A 6,225-nucleotide genomic window follows, 5' to 3' on the forward strand; every position below is an offset into this window, starting at 1 on the left:
GAGGCATCACAGTAAACCGCATAACCCAACCCTCTCTCCGGAATAATCAACACCGGAGCGGTGGTCAATCTAACTTTCAGCTCTTGGAACGACTTTTCCCAAGTCTCACTCCACACAAACTTGACTCCCTTCCGAGTCAGTCTAGTCAACGGTGACGCTAATCTGGAGAAATCTTTCACAAACCGACGGTAATACCCAGCTAATCCCAGAAAACTGCGGATCTCAAACACACTCTTAGGCTGTGCCCAATCTTGCACTGCCTCCACCTTGGATGTATCAACAGACACCCCTTCCCCGGATACCACGTGGCCTAAGAATTTGACTTCCCTCAGCCAGAACTCACACTTCCCAAACTTGGCATACAGCCTATGGGCTCTAAGTAACTCAAGCACCACTCTCAAGTGTGCCTCGTGCTCCTCCTCAGAAGACGAATAGATAAGGATGTCGTCCACGAAGACGACCACAAACCGGTCTAAGAACTCCCGGAAAATCCGGTTCATCAAGTCCATAAAGACTGCCGGTGCATTGGTAAGCCCAAATGGCATTACCAGAAACTCATAATGGCCATACCGCGTACGGAAAGCCGTCTTCGGAATATCCTCCTCCCTGACCCTCAACTGGTGGTAACCCGATCTCAAGTCTATCTTAGAGAAACAACGGGAACCCTTCAACTGCTCAAACAAATCATCTATACGGGGCATAGGGTACTTATTCTTAACCGTAGCCCGATTCAACTTCCGGTAGTCAATACACAATCTCAAGGCACCATCTTTCTTTTTAACAAAGAGGGCCGGTGCTCCCCACGGCGAAACACTAGGGCGAACAAAGCCCTTATTGAGCAATTCCTGGAGCTGAACTTTCAACTCAACCAATTCTGCTGGAGCAAAACGGTAAGGTGCCATGGAAATCGGCGCCGTGCCGGGCACTAAATCAATAGAGAACTCTATCTCTCGGTGAGGTGGCAAACTAACAAGATCTTCGGGAAAGACATCCGAATACTCACAAACCACCCTTGGCAACACAATCTGAGACTCATCATACCCACTACTCTCAAAGCTAGCAAGTCGACCACTAAGCTCACTTCGCCCTCGCGAATCATACCCCGGTGGCAATACACAACCAACCCGGTCTCCCAAGAAATGGAACCACTCCCTGCTCAAGGTACATAACGTGACCCTCTGGCGGTAGCAATCAATAACAGCCCGGTATAACGATAGCCAGTCGATACCCAAAATAACATCAAAACCCTTCATGGGCATGACAACAAACTGAAAAGGAAGCCTATAGTCGGCGACCTCTATATCACATCCTCTAACACCCTGTTTCAGGATCAACTCACCACCCAAAGGCGATACCACACAAATAGGAGATGCTAACTGTGCCAATTCCAATTCCAAAACCGATGCAAATGCAGCAGATACAAAAGAATGAGATGCACCCGTGTCTATCAACACATTAGCAACCGAGTTGCAAAACAGAAAAGTACCTCTCACTACTGATGGAGCCGGTACTAAATCCTGCGCGGTAACAGCATACACGCGCCCCGTAGGCCCCTGGTCTATCTGTTCACCTCTCGGAGCAAAAGACTGCTGCACAGACTGGGATGACGAAGCTCCCGGATTGGCCCTCGAGGCCTGCACAGACTGAGCTGGCTGAAAACCCTGCGTCTGCCTAGAACCAGACGCTCCCGAAGTGGCACTCAACTGCGGGCAAAACCTCTTTAGGTGCCCAGGCTGTCCACACTGATAACAAGACAAGGGTTGCCCCCTGCCCAAACTCTGACTCTGCGGTCTAGCTGAGGAAGAAGCAGCTCTCTGACCCCCACCCTTCTGCGGGCAAACAGAAACCTTGTGACCCAGTTGGCCACACTTGTAACAGGTGAAATCCCCCTGACCACCTCTCCCGGAGCCTGCACTCGGCACTGGGAAGGTCGATCTAGCAACACCACCCTGCGACTGCTGAGGGTTAGAACCCCTCTGCCTCCTGTCATCACCCTGGCCATCTTGGCTCCTCTTAGAGCCTCTCTGCCCCTCTTCCTCCTCCTGCATCATGAGCTCCATATAAGCTGCAGCGTCCACTAGGTGTCTATACTCTCGGATGCAAGACCCACCAACCCTCAACTTGAGGCCCCGCCTCAACTTCCGCTCAAACTCATAGCAACGGCGTTCCTCAGACGCCACCAGTTCAGGTGCGAACCTGGACAGACTGGTAAAAGTAGCCTCAAACTCGGCCACTGACAGGCCCTGCTGATTAAGCCGGCCAAACTGATCCCTCAGCTTCTCCCTAGCTGCTGCAAACAAAAACCTCTTCTGAAAAGCATTCACAAACGCCTCCCAAGTACCACCAACACAAGCCTTCTCATACTTCCACCATTGACCCGCATCTCCCTTCAGTTGGAAGGATGCCAAGGTCACTTTCAGTGCTCCGTCCTCGATGCCAAGCATCTCGAACGTCTTACTCATTTGTTCTAGCCACTCATAAGCCTTCAGTGGCTCCTTCGGATCCCCGACAAACTCATCCGGATTAGACCGGAAAAACTCCCTCTTCAAGAAAGAAGGCCCTGCCTCAGCTGCCTGATTCCCAGCTCTAAGAATACCCAAAGCTCCTGCTATCTCTCTGGCCAAAGCACCCATAGCCTGCTGACCCACTGGCTCGGCCACATTGGCCTGACCAACACCCTCCTGCACTGCCGGAATCTCACCCTGTAACGGTACTTCCTGCCTCGCAGGTCTACCACGCCTAGCACCTCTTCCTCGTCCTGACATCCTAATAAAGGTAACACAGAACATTAGCACATTCATAAATGTGCCGAAACTAAACACTCACGTCCTAATGCATGGACAACAGTAATTCACTCCACGTAAGCACATAAACACATAAGCACTTACGAATTTCAATTCCGGATAATGATAGTCCCGAGGCATTACTAGAGTTCCAGCTAGAAACAGCATTGATCAAGTGCTTTTCCAACAAGACTCCCAAAAATCCAAGGATCCAATCAACATCCTAGAAATTAAATCCCATACCCACATAATCACATAATCATGTTATCAAGTAATCACATAGCATATGATACTACATCAAAGTCTCTATCAAGCGAGACAAACCCATTGTGATACTAATCACTTCCCACGTACCCAAAGTATTCGAACCCGGTACGCTCTGATACCAAGTTGTAACGCCCTCAAATAATAACGTTAAACCCATTAAATAAGACATGCATTGATATACAAAAGTTCCACATTCTTTCATTTCCGAGAGTTTCATTACATAAGTATTACATGTTAACAACAAAAGCAAAATGCCCTACGGGCTTACAGCTTTCCAAGTTAACACTTGGTTACAACAAAAAGAGTACTAACTCATACACATTAAGCCCTTGGCTTGTATTTACATGTAATACATCAAAAAGTAAAACGACAACATTATGTCCGCCTCTAGCCTCCCAAGCTATGTCCTTGGAGGTGGCATGCTTCCTGCACCTGAAAATGATATTCCCATATAGGGTGAGCCACAGCCCAGTAGAAATATACTAAACCAGCCATGAACAATGACTAAAAGATTAGCAATTGATAGATGGCCAACACTGATACAATCCCATAAATCACATATTTATGTCATACGACTTATGAGTCCAAATTACTTTTCATTTTCCCTTTTTCAACAGATAGGCATATAAGCACCACCCACATTCTCAACAGATATGTATAACAACAATATCCACATATAAGAATATAAGCTATATCCACACTTCACAAAGCTAAGCATATTAGCTCTATCTTCACTTCTCTAGACAAGCATATGAGCTATATCTACGGAGTTCATCCCCTATCTTCTCCCAACACTATCCGGTTTAGAGGTACATCCCCCATCTTCCCCTAAACCGCGGAGTACATCCCCTATCTCCTCCTCTACACATAACGTATACAAACACATTGGTTCTATATACAATCACCCAATACATACAATTAATGTATTTTATCAACCGTCAAATTCTATGACACATTCCATTGATTAGTTTCCGTTTGCCTAATCATCATGCATTGTCTACAACAATCACGACTATCCTTCACCGATAGCCCAAAGCAGTTATTTCTAAACAGAAAATAAATGCACAATGGATATTCAATCAACATTTCATTTCCTCATTCCTCACAATTAATTATCCCAATTAATTAAACAATGTAATTAGGTCAATTCCCATAATTAACATTTCAACCCTTAGATCCCATTTTCATCAATGACTTAACATTTATTCCATTTCTCTATGCCAAACATGAATTCATGTTTATTATGAATAAAACCCCAACTTTTGTAAAATTACACAAAAGCCTCCAAACTTTCACGAAATTACCAAACCAACCCCAACATCTCAAAATGCCAAAATTTAAATACAAAATCCATAGAGAGGAGTAGGATATCCCTACCTCGAAGTTTGAGCCAAAAAGGAGATGAAGACTCGAAGACCAACGTGCTCCAAATCCAAACTTTTTCTGATTAAAACAAAGCTCTCAACGCCCTCTATCTTTTTAACAAAGGCCCTAGGCTAGATTCACACTCTAGGGAGATCAATTCTTAGAGAGAATATAAGTGTGGAGAGAGAGGGTCTCGGATCTAGGTTTTGATCAAAAAAAGAGAGTGAAAAAGTGATGTTCAAAAACGCTACTGCCCGCTGATATAAAACACGCTCGCTCGAGCGAAGACTTGGTCGCTCGAGCGACTAGACACAGAAAACTCTCGCTCGAGCTAAGAAGCTCTTGCTCGAGCCAAAAACTCAAAAGTGCGCTCGAGCGAAAGAATGCTCGCTTGAGCCAACAACTCAAACCTTCAGGTCTGCAACCAGAAGCACGATCGAGCGACAGACCTCTCGCTCGAGCGAAGAACAAACCAGACCGCTCGAGCCAAGAAAATCTCGCTCGAGCCAAGAAATACAACTCTCAGCTCCAGAACCAGGTGCAAGCGCTCGCTCAAGCGAAGCCACTCTGGCTCGACCCACCAGACACGAACTGAACTCTCGCTCGAGCGACCAACTCCTCGCTCGAGCGAAGGTCCAGAAATCTGGGCAGCAACACTAGGCTCCCAAGCACAACCAACCTGTAACAAACCTGCCCAACACATCCTATAACTCAATATACAAAGTAAAAAGGATGCAAACAAGATAATAAACAACTACCAACATCCACAGACACATGTCCGGATCACTGTACAGCAAGGGTAAACCCGGGATCGCTATAACCTCCCCCCTTAAAGAATTTCGTCCCCGAAATTAAACACAAGTTTTCAAAAACAAGTTTTTCTCCATTTTAAACAATGTTACATTTTAACATTCAACACTTCGACCCATTACCGGTCATCCCCTCCATTTAACAAGAGGCATCTCACAATATGTAAACAACATATGTACTTTCAACATGCATTAACATTACGCATTACCTTTCTAATTTCAACAATACATTCAACACATATAGTGTCACATTCAACTTCCATATGAGGCAAGTTCCAAAACATACTTCCAATAAACCAAAACATTTTCAATGTTTCACAACTTAAGACATATATAAAAGCTCTTAAGTTCAACAACGGTTCAAAATGTAAATACAAGATTACATATCAACAAACAAGTCCGGATATTTTTCACGGACTTCAAACTCACGTTCCCAAGTGGCCTCCTCCACTCCGTGATGTTTCCACAAGACTTTCACCAAAGGAATGGTCTTGCCACGCAGGACCTGATCCCGCCTATCCAAGACCCGAACCGGCCTCTCCTCATACGAGGCATCCTCATCTACCTCTAAATCGGTCCAATCCAACACATGTGATGGATCTGGCTCATACTTCCGAAGCATACTCACATGAAACACGTCATGCACTCCGGACAACAGCGACGGTAAGGCTAACCGATAAGCAACCTCGCCAATCCTCTCAAGGATCTCAAAAGGACCAATAAACCGAGGGGATAACTTCCCACTCTTTCCAAATCTCATCATGCCTCGCCTAGGTGATATCTTCAGAAAGACATGATCACCTACCTCAAACGCCAAAGGCCTCCTCCTCCGGTCAGCATAAGATTTCTGCCGACTCTGGGCTGTAACAAGCCTCCTACGGATAAGCTCAACTTTCTCCGTCGTCTCCCTAACCAACTCCGGACCCAACAAAGGTGCATCACCCACCTCGGCCCAACAAACTGGAGACCTACACGGTCGGCCATACAAGGCCTCAAGCGGT

This window comes from Camellia sinensis, chromosome 12 (assembly GCF_055761805.1).
Source record: "Camellia sinensis isolate YWXY chromosome 12, ASM5576180v1, whole genome shotgun sequence".
Classification (NCBI taxonomy): Eukaryota; Viridiplantae; Streptophyta; class Magnoliopsida; order Ericales; family Theaceae; genus Camellia; species Camellia sinensis.